The sequence below is a fragment of the Pogona vitticeps genome, chromosome 5 (genome assembly GCF_051106095.1).
Source record: "Pogona vitticeps strain Pit_001003342236 chromosome 5, PviZW2.1, whole genome shotgun sequence".
Taxonomy (NCBI): Eukaryota; Metazoa; Chordata; class Lepidosauria; order Squamata; family Agamidae; genus Pogona; species Pogona vitticeps.
Window position 1 is genome coordinate 59,018,317 of NC_135787.1, and position 14,584 is coordinate 59,032,900.

Consider the following 14,584-nt stretch of genomic DNA (forward strand, 5'->3'; position numbering starts at 1 on the left):
TTTCTCCTCATTTGGATCCTGCTCTTTCTATGCTGGGGTGGAGCTCTTCCTCTGACATTTCATCTCTGTCTGGAAGGAAGAAGTCTTCCGTGAACAGGTCAGGTTTTGCCTCTTGTATGCCTAGGCTGGGATTGCCAGCCAGGGCATCCAGCTCATCCCCAGGACCCTTCAGCTGAAGCATGTCCTCCTCCTCTGAGGAGTCTGACAGGCAAGTCATAACAGTACGTGTAGTGAACTAAGCCTGTGGTGCTATATCCCTTTAGGTGAAACTAAATCCAATTAAACTTTGTAGGAACTTCTGAATAGGTTTGAGCTTGGGCTTGAGATTGAAAAAGAAAATATTCTTGTTTTTCTTCATGCTTATTTATTTATTTATTTATTTATTTATTTATTTATTTATTTATTTATTTATTTATTTTATTTCTATCCCGCCTATCTGGTCTTATTAGACCACTCTAGGCGGCTTACAATCACACAACAATACAGTTTTAAAAACATTACAACTAAACAAAAACGAATCAAGAAAGAAGTATAAAAGAAAAAAAGTCATCAGGGGTTATCTGTTGGGAAGGCCTGCACTTGGAAGCTGCTCATTGAAAGAAAGGATCTGGCTGTGAGTTGCGTTTGCAAAAGGACATGAATGAATCTGTACACAAGAACAGAAACAAGAACATACATATCTTAGAGAAAAAGAAAATCATTCTTTTGTCATCTTATGCTGTCTATTCAGAAGTATGCATCACTTTTGGTGATTACTTCTTGGGAAAAAAACATATCTATACAGTTATACTTATAGATGTGCTCTCTCTCTCTCGCTCTCTCTCTCTCTCTCTCTCTCCCTCCCCCCCGCCCTGTCTCCTACAAAAAGTGACATTTAATGAGAAAGGGGTGGTGAGTTACAACTCTGAAGAAGTTGTAACTATTTTTCCCTGTGGGTCGCTGTATATCTGTTGCATTGCAAAAAGGGAATTTTACCAGAAATTCAAACTCTGCAACAGGTACTTCTTTCCCGCCCACAATATTATTTCTTACCAGAAGCACCAACATGAGTGTAAATGGTGGATCTAGAAATTTCCTTCTAGACAGCTTTGGTGGGCATGGGGACAATACTGAAGACTGCTTCATGAGTAATAAGATAGTAGTACTGTCAGTCTTGGCCTGCCCAGCATGAAAATTCTTCTGGCCTCCCTCCACACTCAGCTCTTGGAAAGGCCCTGTTTCTATCAGTAAAGGTGTAAAAATGGTCTGTTTCTATTTTCTTGGGGTCTTTTTTTTTTTTTTTTTTTTGACGTTTGGTTTGGGTTTTTTGTTTTTGGATTCTCCCTGCATTTTCTTCCCAACCTTGTTTGATTCTGGGTTGTAAGGCTCTTTTTCTCTCTGCATTGAAATTTGTGTAATTTTTTGTGTATTTATTTCAGCAACATCACCATGCAAAGCAGCTTCTATGACAGCTGATACTACGTATCTTGTGGCATGCACATTTAACGCATTTCTGAGTGCAGTGGACCTGCCCTCCATTCCCCCTCTGCCCATGTCTGTTACCTCTGCTAGCCTAGTGTTCTTATCCTGGCCATATTGAATATACTCTGTCAAGTATCAGACAACCGTCTCTTATTCAGTCCTCTCTTTGTCCCTCCCCCTATTTCTATGCCCATACATGGATTCCAAACATGAAGCCTTAAAGTATTCTTGAAGGCTTTCATGGCCAGGATCCGAAGGTTGTTGTAGGTTTTTTGAGCTGTTTGGCCATGTTCTTAGGGTTTTTTCCCCTAACGTTTCACCAGTCTCTGTGGTTGGCATCTTCAGAGGACAGGAGTTCTCTGCATGTCCTCTGAAGATGCCAGCCACAGAGACTGGTGAAACTTTAGGAAGAAAAACTTCAGAACATGGTCAAACAGCTCAAAAAACCTACAACAACCATGAAGCCTTAACTTCAGTGCACTGTCCTTTCATGTTTTAAAAAGCAGAGGTACAATTTAGAAAAAAAAAGTTACTGTGCCTGAAGAATCCCACATTAATCTCTTTTTAAAATTTATATAGAAATATAAAAAGGTATGAATAGAAATCTAGAAAGGCATACCATGTTTACTGTTCATACTATATATTATCAGTTAAGCAATAGTTTTTAGAAGAGAAAAATGAAAGAACTTTATTTTAAAGAAGGCCAACAGAGTTTCAATAAGAGGCATTTTATAGAGTGATCTTCTATCCTTTACGCTCACTACTTCATGGAGATTCATATTATAACTTACATGAGTGCTGGATGAGATATATGAGTGTGAAATTTCAAATGAGTATTACTTAGTTCATACTCACACTCTTATACTATATCAATTCTAGTACTTGCAATCTGTTTTTAAGTAGCAAAACAATTCAATAGGCATATACAGTATTAGGGAGAAGAAAAAATTTAGGATGAATTCTAGCAGGTTATAGAAAGTGTTCTCAAAATTATGATAGTATCCTGGTGTTTAGTAAATTGTTAGCTATTGAAGATATTCACTGTTACTTACGGTAACTGTCTCAAAGAATCTAGTGAGTGCTCCAGACTGTCTAATTGTAGTATAGCTAATCATGAGAACTTTTGTCAGCATTTTATTAGAAAGGGAAACATGACAGCATGGAGGGGAAAAACCTTTTTCCAGGATGACAAGGAATAATCACGGTGCTAAAACTGCAAATTTACAGCTACTTTAAATAATGTTTCCATTTTTCTCTGTGATGTGCTGCAAAATGTAATTGTTTTGCTGTCTAGCTGTGGCAGCATCTAACTGCAAGATGCTCATTCTTTAAAGACTTTTAAATGCCACATTTTATCTCACAATGAATCAATCTTTAAAGGACCCTTCTGTAGAAGCGCAACACTGCTGGCTAAACAACCCAAATCACTGATATGTATGATCATCTGAATTCATGCTAGACATTTAAGAAATGCATTGTACACCTTCTTCTCCTATTGATTTTCTAAAGTTTCATTCATGCACACAGCCTGGACAATGATAGATTCTGGTAGGGCTCTAGATTAGTAGTACTATAGGCAGTTGGCTTGTCATGTGCATATCTATTCCCAATGTGAAACAGTAGAGAGCATTGGTACCATAATTAGAATATTATTTTAACAAATTGCTTATTTGTATACAATATTATTTTGTATTTATAACTAATAATACTGAATTCATCATAATATAATATAATATAATATAATATAATATAATATAATATAATATAATATAAAACACAAATAGGGTCAATCATTAGAAAGAATCAATAAAGATATAACCTTGCAAATAGAACAGAAGATTTTAGCAATCCATGTGGCTGAATAACATACTATATGTATGTTCCACATACATATATACTCAAGGGATAGCTACCTTTCTTTCTCAAATAGTAGTTTTTAATATGGCATTTCTCAAATAGCAGTTTTTTTATATGGCAAATTGTCTCTTTGAAAACTGAACAGAGTTTCAGAAGCATCTTATGGCACAGGATAAGGATATGATGTCCAAAATTACCCCACCAACAACCTCAGGTTCTCTGTCACTGAACTTCCTATTCTAATCTATACTATCTTTCATTGTGCTGGTAAATTGTTAAAGTACATTTATTTTGTTAAATATAAAGGTCAATGAATGAGTGGAAACTATAAGTGGTTTTTTAAAGTTTTGTTTTAGTAAAAAGTACCTTGTGGTTTCAGTTTTGAAAATCCTCCTGAAGTATTTATTCAGCCTAGGGTTATGTACTTGAGCGCCTCTATTTTCTACCCAGAAATGCTGGAGGTTATACTGTTTGCAGAAATCTGAAGCTGCATGAAAGATATATTTGTGTTCTACTGGACTTTTGCTGGTGGCTAAATAAGTCACAATTTCTAGTCCAAATTCTAGACATTCCCTATTTTCTTATTAGCTCTCTAGATAACTCTGTGAATCAGAGCAGCAGACTGTGGAGCCAAGGGTTGGGAATGTGATTCCCCTACATACATTGTGGGAAAAGAACCAGCCTGTGTGGACTTTGGCAAGCCACATGGTCCTAGAAGAGCATCCCCAGAAGAAAGGAATTGTGTGCCACTTCTGAGTACAATCCTAGGAAACCCTAGAAAGTGTCATTATCAGTCAGAATCCCCTCGATAACATGTAATTATTTTCCTCTTGTGTCATACTTTACAATGCTGAAGAATTGTGTTAGATTATTCTACATTTATGTCAGAAGCAAAGTGTAAAGATTAGGGCTCAGGAGAACGTGGTTGAAATTTGCAACGTCTATCCATAACATGTTAAGGTTACTGCTCACAGATTGATGGGCAATGAAAGAGGGCAAATTTTGTTTTAAAGGCCAGCACCCACAGTCTTTCATTAATGGTTGTCCAACCTGGGACTTATAGGGCTTCGGGGAAGCTGAAGCAGGCTGCCAACTATGGAAGCTCCAGTGTCTATATACAAATGCTAGGAGTATGGGAAACAAACAAGAAGGACTGGAAATCTTAGTTTAAGATAGGGATAACTTGATAGGGATAACTGAAGTTTTGTGGAACGATTCCCATAACTGAAATATAACCTCTGGGTAGTTTGGGCGGCATATAAATTGAATAAATAAATAATAACAATCGAAGGAGATAAATTGCTCAAAAAGAACAGAAAAAATAGAAAGGGGAGTAGCACTATATGTCAAGAACATACATTCCTGCATAGAAATACTGGAGGATGAGCCTCTCGTGATGATCTTAATACCTGGATCTAGGCCATTTAGGGCTTTATAGATTAAAACCAGCACTTTGAATTCTGCCCAGAAACTGATCACCAGCCAGTGGAGCTGTGGTAACAGGGAGGCTATGTGATCCCTGTAACCAGCCCCAGTCAGCAATCTAGCTGCTCAGTTTGGACCAGCTGATGTTTCCGGACACTTCCCATTGGCAGCCCCATATAGAGCACATTACAGTAATGATAATTATGTACTTTATGTTTTTTATCATTGTAATTATATTGTGGTTGTATTTTATCTGTTTTTGACTATTGGAATGCACTCTGGTATAGTAGGCATCCTTCAGTCTCGAGAGACTATGGTAATGTGCTCTGAATAGAGGTCTTGGAACAGCATCTAGTGTGGCTGAGAAGGCCAATTCGAGAGTGACAATCCCTTCCACACTTGAGGACAAATACAATCTGTCCCCTGTCCAGCTCCCTGATTTTGCTGGTTTTGGGACTGCCTCTTTGCCTTGGCCTGCTGAACAAGTGCCTCTCCAAATTGGGAGAGGCCATGCTGCACTGCTTGTCTCCAGGCTGAATGCTCAGATGTCAAGGCTTCCCATCTGTTGAGTTCCATTCTTAAGGACTTCAGATCCCACTTGCAAATATCCTTGTATCATAGCTGTGGTCTCCCTCTGGGGTGATTTCCCTGAACTAGTTCTCCATAGAGGAGATCTTTCAGAACCCAACCATCAGCCATTCTCACGACATGCCCAAGCCAATGTAGACATTGCTGTTTCAGTAATATATACATGCTAAAAATTCCAGCTCGCTCTAGGAGTCCTCTATTTGGAAATTTGTCCTGCCAGGTGATACCAAAAATACATAGGAGACAACGCATATGAAACGTGTTCAAATTCCTCTCCTGACATGCAGAAAAGGTCCAGGACTCACTGCAGTACAGGAGTGTACTCAGGAAACAGGCTCTATAGACCTGGATGTTGGTATAGGCCGTGAGCTTCTTATTAAGCCATACTCTTTGTGAGTCTGGATAACATGGTAGCTTTTTTGCCAATGTGTTTATCCAGCTTGACATCTGGAGAGAGGGTGTCAGAGATCATCGAGCAAAAGTACATGAAATCATGAACAACCTCCAATTCTTGTGTAGAGATGGTAATAGAGGGAAGTGAGACCACACCCTGGTCCATGACTTGTGTTTTCTTCACACTGGTTGTTAGTCCAAAATCTTGGCAGGCCTTACTAAAATGATTCCTAAATTGTTGGAGCTGTTCAACACAATGGGCAACAACAGCTGCATAAAGAGGAAGTCCCAAATGCATTTCAGCTGGACTTTGGTCTTTGCTCTCAATCTAGAGTGATTAAAGAACTTGTCCAGTGATAGAGACCTTCTGTTGCAGTTCCAAAAGTGTGCTTCAGCATGACAGCAAAAAATATCCCAAACAGAATTGGTGCAAGGACACAGCCCTGTTTCACTTTTATTTCTGCTTAAATTGGTTCGCTGTCCAGCTCTTCCAAGACAGACACTCAATGTGCTGTGCTCAGTCCTGGATGATCACGAATGTAGCATCTCTTGGAGGACCGCCCCCAGAGAGTTCAGCTTGGGGAGAATGTCTCGGCCCCGTGGAGCTCCAACTGTGGGGTTCCACAGGGATCGATTATCTCCCCAGTGCTATTTAACATCTATATGAGGCCGCTAGCGGGGGACATCAGGGGGTGTGGAGCGATGTGTCATCAGTATGCTGATGACACCCAGCTCTACATCTCCTTTTTACCAACTGCAGGTGATGCCGTCCTGCCCTCCGGCGCTGCCTGGAGACTATACTGGAATGGATGCAGGAAAACGGCCTGCGGCTGAACCCGGACAAGACGGAAGTCCTGAGGGTGGGGCCCCCGTAGTTGGTGGCCTGGTTGGCCCTCTCTCCTTTGGGGGGGGTGACCTTGGCCCCAGTGAGCGGGGTCCGCAGCTTGGGCATACACCTGGACCCGACGCTCACCATGGAAATACAGGTGACGTCGGTCGTCCGCTCCGCCTACTTCCACCTCTGGCGGATTGCCCAGCTGTGGCCCTATCTCGACATGGGGGCCCTCACTACCTTAGTACACGCACTCGTAATCTCAAGATTAGATCACTGCAACGCGCTCTACGTGGGGCTACCTTTGAGGCTGATACGGAAACTTCAGATGGTGCAGAATGCAGCAGCCAGACTCCTCACCGGAGGGAGAAAATATCATCACATTTCTCCCATCCTGGCTAGACTGCATTGGCTGCCCATTCGTTTCCGTATCGACTTCAAAGTTTTAATGCTCACTTATAAGGCCCTAAACGGTTTGGGACCTCGATACTTGGCGGAACGCCTTCACCCACCAAGTTCTACCCGAACCACCCGCGCAAGCCAGGAGGAGAGGCTGAGGAGCCTGACGCCGAGGGAGGCCCGGAGGGAGAAGACAAGAAACCGGGCCTTCTAGGTGGTGGCTCCTCACCTTTGGAACAATCTCCCTCCTGAGATTCGTGCGGCCCCTTCGCTGGGTACATTCAAAACTCAATTAAAAACATGGCTTTATGTCAAGGCCTTCCCTCCTGCCAGCATCTAATCTAATTTAAATTATTTCTCTCTTCCTTTTCTATTTATTATTTATGATTTTATTATGTTCTGTTAATCGATATTTTGGATTTATGTTATTATAATTGTATACTTTTCTGTGTTAGCCGCTCAGAGTGGTACCGACTTACCAGATGGGCGGGATATAAATCAAATAAATAAATAAATAAATAAATAAATAAATAAATAGATAGATAGATAGATAGATAGATAGATAGATAGATAGATAGATAGATAGATAGATAGATAGATAGATAGATAAATAAATAGCAGTCTTCAAAAGAACATATTTGTTCTGTATTAGACCTAAAGCTTGCTTGATACCATCATACATTCCCTTGATGTTAACTGTGTCTGCTGCTATCTGTATCTGAGAGCAGAGCTGAAGCCAATAATCTTTGGAACATCTCCTGGCAGCCTATTGGACTTTGCTACGAGCAGCTCGAAGAGCCTGCAAGTTGTACTCACTAGAACAGGTTTTGTATGCTGTTACAGCTCTCCTCTTATCCTTGATAGCTGGCATCAACTCCTCCGAATGGGCTTTGAACCAGTCTGCTGTCTTTTTGGTCTTTTTGTCAAGTGTGGACTAAATGGTGTTATAAACAGCATTCTTGAAATGTTCCCATTGTTCGGGTGCATTTCCATCAGCCAGGCCTAGAAGAGTTTCCTCAAGGTCTTGGGCAAATTCTTCCACTTTTCACTGATTGCGAGTCTTGCTGATGTCAATACATGGTCTTCCTTCCTTTTTCGTATGATACAATCTCTTTATTCACAGTTGGACTCTACTACACACCAGGGAGTGATCAGTATAGCAATCAACACTCTGATAACACTATGATCATAATACTGGGAATGCTAGAGCATCTAGCGAGGATCAAATCGAGCTGATGCCAATGCTTTAATCTTGGATGTCTCAAAGAGATTCTGTGTCGAAGCATCATACTAAAGAACGTGTTGCTGACACAAAGACCATAATAACAGCAAAACTCTGCAAAACGGCCAACGTATACTACTACTACTACTACTACTACTACTACTACTACTACTACTACTACCAACAACAACAACACCATCACCACCACCACCAACAGCAGCAGTAGCAGCAACAACAGCAACAACAACAACAACCCTAACCCAGACCAGAATTAGGGTTTGTGTCACAGTGGCTAGATCCGATCTCTCAAGAAACAGACTTAGCTGGCACACTAGTTTTAATTGTGCAGATGCACTCCTGGCCACCACTGATACCTGGGTATCCAGGCTCAGGGATGAATCCAAGACTATCCCCAGGTTTTTTCAATGGGAGTGTAATCCCATCCAGTACCGGCTGTATCCCTATTCCTTGATCTGCCTTTCAACTGACCAGGGTCACCTCCAGCTTGTCCGGATTAAGTTTCAATTTATTCACTCTCGTCCATTCCACTACTGGTACCAAACATTGATCTAGAGCTGAAGTAGCTTCCTTGGATTTAGGTGGCAAGGAGAGGTAGAGTTGGGTGTCATCTGCATACTGGTGACACCAAACCCCAAAACTTGACATAATCTCTCCCAGTGGATTAATGTAGATATTAAATAACATCGGAGATAAAACAGAACCCTGGGGACTCCACAGGTCAGTGGCCAAAGTGTCAAACATGACTCCTGCAGCACCGCCTTCTGACTTTTCTCCTCCAGGAAGGACTGGAGTCACCATAAAAAGGTGCCTCCAAGTCCCATTCCAGAGAGATGGATCAAGAATATACTGAGGTTGATAGTATCCAAAGCCACTGAGATGTCCAGCAAAACCAACAGGGACACAGATTCTCTGTCCAGTTCCCATCTACCAAAGTGACCAAAGCCATCTCTGTCCTATGGGACTTAAACCAGATTGAAATGGATCTAGATAATCTGTCTCATCCCAAAACCTCTGGAGCTGAAAGACCACAACCTGCTCTAAGAATGATATATTAGATACTGATCAGTAATTATTCAGTATTGTGGGGTCCAAAGACTTTTTAAAACAATGTTCCTGCTATTGCTTCCTTTAAGCATGATGGACTCCTACCCTTTTGCAAGGAGGCATTCACCACTCCTCCTACCCATAGCACTCTTTCTTCAAGTGCATAGCCTTGCAGTCAAACTCGAATAGATAAAGCTTAAAGCCAGAGTTAGTTGAATGATGCTGTGCACACACCATCTTGACTTTACAAAAATTGTACTTTCCTTGTCTGCCTCTGCTGAGCCCTGCTGCTATTTATCTACTTTTGAACTACTAGATTGGCAGGAACTGGGACAAGCAACAGGAGCTCATTCTGCCTGATGGAGTCGATCTCACGATGGCTGGTCTTCTGACCTTGCAGCACAGAGGCTTCTGCGGTTTAACCCGCAGCGTCACCACGTCCCACGGCTGAAGCCAAACCCCTCCCTAATTGCCCTGTCTTTGCTTTTGAGGGGGTGCAGTTTTGGGGCACTCTGAGCATTTCAGGAGACCCACCAATGCTAGGTGAACAGTGCAAGCTCAAAAGTAGTTGAATTGGCAAGACTGAGCAACCAACAACTTTGTTTTTTCTTAGGAAAAAAAATATGAAAACTACCTAGCACAAAATTCCTTGCATGTAGTTACATATAGAATTCCCCTTCTTTAGGGCCTATCTGTAAAGATTTTTCTGTCCTTATTATCTGGATTCCCTTTAAACCTGTAAGAAAGAAATGCAGTACTGTATTTCAATGAGAGGATGTGTTATTTGCCCTTATGCGCCAAATGGAACACTTTATTTCCCAGAGTTATATTTTCTTGCAGAATCCACATACAACTAGACCTGCAGCAGAGGCATTATTTGATATTATCAACTGGTTCTCTGTAAACAGTATCCCTAACTTTCAGTCACTGTATGTGTACTTTTTTGTAACAAAGGGAAAAAACATTTGGAAATTGTCTGAACAAATTCATTGCATTTGCACTTTTTTTTTAAAAAAGCATGTGTAATAACTTGAGTGCTCAATTTGATCAGTCCACACTTCAGTGTTTGTGGTGTACATGTGTGTTTGTGGTTAACATATACAAGTGACTGCAATGTTGTTGGTGGTGAGAAAAAACTAAAACAGAAGCCTATCCCACTACATTATAATAATTGAAGTGCACGAAATCTTTACAAATACATGGAGTCAAGGCACCAAAGAGATTCCTTATTAGAAAGGTCTGATGATTTAGACCATGTAAGGAAACAGATAATGTGGCTGGTTGTTACCTGGATGAAAGTCTGCCCATGAATTCACAATCCATTGCTACACATTCACTTGAAGAAAAGTGATATGAAACTGACAACTGAAAACTGAGTAGGTGTTATCCCTGTGGCATATAAGACTTTAGAAGCAGATGACAGTCCAGCATAAGAATAATTAATACCAGAAGAATCTTTCTTTCTTTCTCTCTCTCTCCTTTTAAATGTGGACTACTTTTTGTAGTTCTGTTGTAGGAATTAACACCACATGCATCCATTTGGAAGAATGGTAAGGTATTCAATTCATCATTTCTATTTCAAAGGAAAAGGAAACACTTAAAATAGTAGATAATGCCAAGAAAATTTCAAGTAAGGCATTATTTAGCACCAATAACATCTATATTCTTATGATTCTCACTAGTCATTGTAAACTGCATATCTCACTGTGTATCTTACTAGTCATTGTATGACTACAAGACCATCTTACCAGCATGATTTAAGAAGCATGGTTGTCGGGTGTTTTATTTATTTATTTATTTTTCTTCAATTGTGAGTAGTTCCTGTATGTAATGTTGATTTTAAGCAGTCAAAAATTCATTCTGTCCATTTTGTGGCTGAACTAAAAGATGATGACTGATATCTTTTTAGGCAAAATGTGAAATGATATTAGACCTCCAAGGTGACTTTTATTCACACTTTGGTGGCTCTGGCATTTCAACACCTCCCTGTGCCATGTCTCACTTCTTATCTAGCAGGATTACATAGAAATTGATGATTTTTGTGACATAATTAAATCTCCCTGGATAAATTCTTTATGTAAACAGGAGCCATGAATAGATACACAGAAAACCAAGAAAAGGACATTACTTATCAGGATGGTACAAAACAAAGTGCTTAAAATAAAGGGGGGAATGAACGCTGCATGTGGTTTTCTTTACATTTATTTGTCTTAAATGGATCAATAGTACATTTCTTTATAAATTTTGAAATAAAGAAAACATGAAGGTAATCTGATTATACATTTCACACAGATAGTAGTATTCATCCCCCCTCCCAAATGTTTGTATTTAAAGTCATGTTGAAACTTGAACTCTGGACTCAATTTCCTTCAGGGAAGATTTATTGATGTGGAAAAAAAAGAACAAGGCAAAATTGACAATAAAACATATATAGAGCAAATGGGAGGTTGTTTAAGCTCATTTGACATTTAGTCAATTTTATTTTATCTGATGTAACAAAGAACAAAATCAGGAAACCCCATTACGTGTGATAGTTTTCTTTGGGGGTGGAGCTTAAAGAGGCATAAAATTGTGACTAAAAATGCAGAACACAAACTGTAATCAGAGGAGTGGATATGTCCAAGGACTATTAATATTGCTGTATAGAATGAAAAAGAGAAATTAAGTCAATATTTTACCATACTACTTTCCAAGCCTGTCACCATTCATAGTGAATAGAATTTCAAACAGCGTACTGCCTTATGCCTGTCTCATTCAATAGTAGTGCCTGACTGCAATGATACAGAAAAGCAAGGTTTTGGGAAATGTCTCGGATATGGAAACAAGCTATATCCAGGGATATCACCATTTAGCAACTATTATGTAAATTTAATCCATGCCCTGAATTCTTCCTTCATACTGTTTGTTTTATGCATATTTTTTTTTAAATTTGGTGATTGAGAGTTCATTGCTAACAGAGAAAGACAGATTCTCCTTGACTGTCATCTGTCTGAGAAAGGTCCTGCCTTGATTAGCATGTTTGCCATGTGTCATTCTTGTATAGTGCATTTATCATTTCTGCTTCTGTGAAGGAGCAAAGATGTGATCAGATAAGAGAAATGAAGCTTCAACTTATCTTTTTAATCCACGTACCTAGGATTACTTTCAAAGTGTACATTTTCTCTTATCTCAAAGGATGCTACATTTACCTTGAAATGCAACATTCCATACACATACACATTTGAAGTGTAGTGCTCTCTCTATATATACACACACACACACACACACACACACACACAAACACAAACACACCTCTCTCTCTCTATATAGGTAGCTAACAGAAATTTGGGAAGAAAGAATAGCAAAAAGAAGAAGGAATGGGGGGGACCCAACCAACTTCAAATTCTTTCTCCAAATCAATTTAAAATATAGTATGTCAAATTAAATATTAAACATATAGTAACTTTAACTCAGTCCATTCATATACTAGTGGGGAAAAAAGGATCACAGTACAAAGGGTGCAATCAGACAGTGCTTTGTCTTGTGGTTTGTTCCACTTTGGGAACTGGCTGGTTTGCTCCATAGAGGTATTTAAAAAATGGTTCTAGCCTAACACTGAATTGATTGATCACCAAGCCAATTCAGCACTAGGCCAGCTACAGTTTTTTCTTTATTGCAGCTTTCTCCTGCTCCTCCATGTACAGAGAGACAGATGGGGATACAGAAAGATATATTTTAAAATTTTCCTTTCTCTTTAAAGAGAAGAAATACTAAATAGGGTCACTTGAGGTGCAGTGTATTTTCTTTCTCAAAATCACCCATACCTTGTATGTGGATGCAAGGATTGTTCTAAATGATGTGCCATGTCTTGAAGCAGTCCTGTTTAGCCCAATCCAGCCCAGAACAATTTGACTCTCTAGTCATATGTTTTTTAAATACTGCTTTATTTCATAAATAATTACTTTCACATAATGCATTCCGTCAACTACAAATAGTCTTGCTAATGAGGAAAATCTTGGTAAGCTTATATCATGGCTTAAAACTACATTTTAGAAGAACTAATCAATTTCCATCTCTATTGTACCACAAGACTTTGCTTTGTCATTGTCTGTTTGAAACAGATGAAAGTTTGATTTAAGAATGGCAGGAGTACATGACAGTCAAGTGAATCCTCATTTAGATGGAAACAGAGCTGTCATTCCAGCAAATACAGAAAGTACATATGGAATTAAAAGATGTTTTGAAAAAGCAGTACAGCTTGTTCACAGTTCCACAGCTAAGTTCTACTCTAATCAGCAGGCAGACATGCTATGCAGTAGAAGAAATCAGTCAAACATTTCATTTCTGGGCAGGAAACCATTCCATTTTAGGAGTTGTCACTTAGAACCTAATGCAAGCAAAATCCAAACTTTTGGCACAACATTCCTACCAATTCAAAGCTAAGTTATGTCAAAGCTGTAATAAGCGCCATTTCAAAGTGTAACTGAACAGTAAGTTGATCATAATAATTCTCAACTGATTTGTATTATCTCTTTTGTTTCCTGGTAATAAAAAGAGAGATTACTAGTGATATGTTTGAAATTATAACTTTGAGTTAGTTCGCTATGCTCCCTTGCAATTTTTTCAAAAGTACAATTAGAAAAGGATATAAATTATCAATCTGTTTTGTTAAAAATCTGCTGTAAATATGGAAAGTTTGCCTATTTAGATAAAAGGCTAGGCCTTTTGCCCAGTGCCTTTCCACAAACATATTGTCTTTACAGGAGGGGAAACTCTGTATTATGATTTCTACCCCACATTCTGAAGTAATATAATCTGTAAAATATTGTCTGATAAACTTTTTATGAATGTTCAGCTCAGCTGAGTTTGACTTCTTTAGTCACACAGGACATGCCTTCAAGTAGACTTCAATTGAACAGTCTGTTTAATGTCATACAATCAATAGCAGTGTTGGGGTAAAAAAATATCTTATTTCCTGTGGACCAACCTGCTGTGCTAGCAATTCTTCCTTTGGGCACAGTTTTGATTAATACTCAGCTTTCTTAATATTCACTGACATGGAGTGTAAAATCCTTCCTTTTCATTACTAAAGGGAAAAGGACAAACTCTGATCTGAAACCCAATGTGGATGAAGCTAGACCTATACTCTATTCGCAAGCTAAATATGAATAGTTGCTTGAAGTCTATACAGCCAAACTTAAGCCTACATAAATAAATTAGACCATGTTACTCTATGATAGAATATTACAGTCTGAATGGGAAGTCCATGCCATACTGAGTGGCTGTCATCTCTAGGTGCCTTCCATGGCCATCTTAGGGTAAGAAACTGAGAGGTCTTTGTACTAATCCACTCTACTCCAGAA

At 39.3% G+C, this 14,584-nt stretch overlaps 1 protein-coding gene and 1 long non-coding RNA gene across 5 annotated transcripts in view; one reads left to right on the plus strand and one right to left on the minus strand.

Annotated features, from left to right (window-relative positions):
• TENM3 (teneurin transmembrane protein 3) overlaps positions 1–14,584 on the plus strand; it is a 1,852,170-nt gene that overhangs the window by 438,632 nt on the left and 1,398,954 nt on the right. The gene's annotated exons all lie outside the window — the stretch shown is intronic.
• Positions 3,664–6,166, minus strand: LOC144583218 (uncharacterized). Its single transcript, XR_013536883.1, has 2 exons — positions 4,602–6,166; positions 3,664–4,554 (listed from the first exon to the last, which is right to left on the minus strand). It is a non-coding gene; the product is annotated as an uncharacterized LOC144583218 (long non-coding RNA).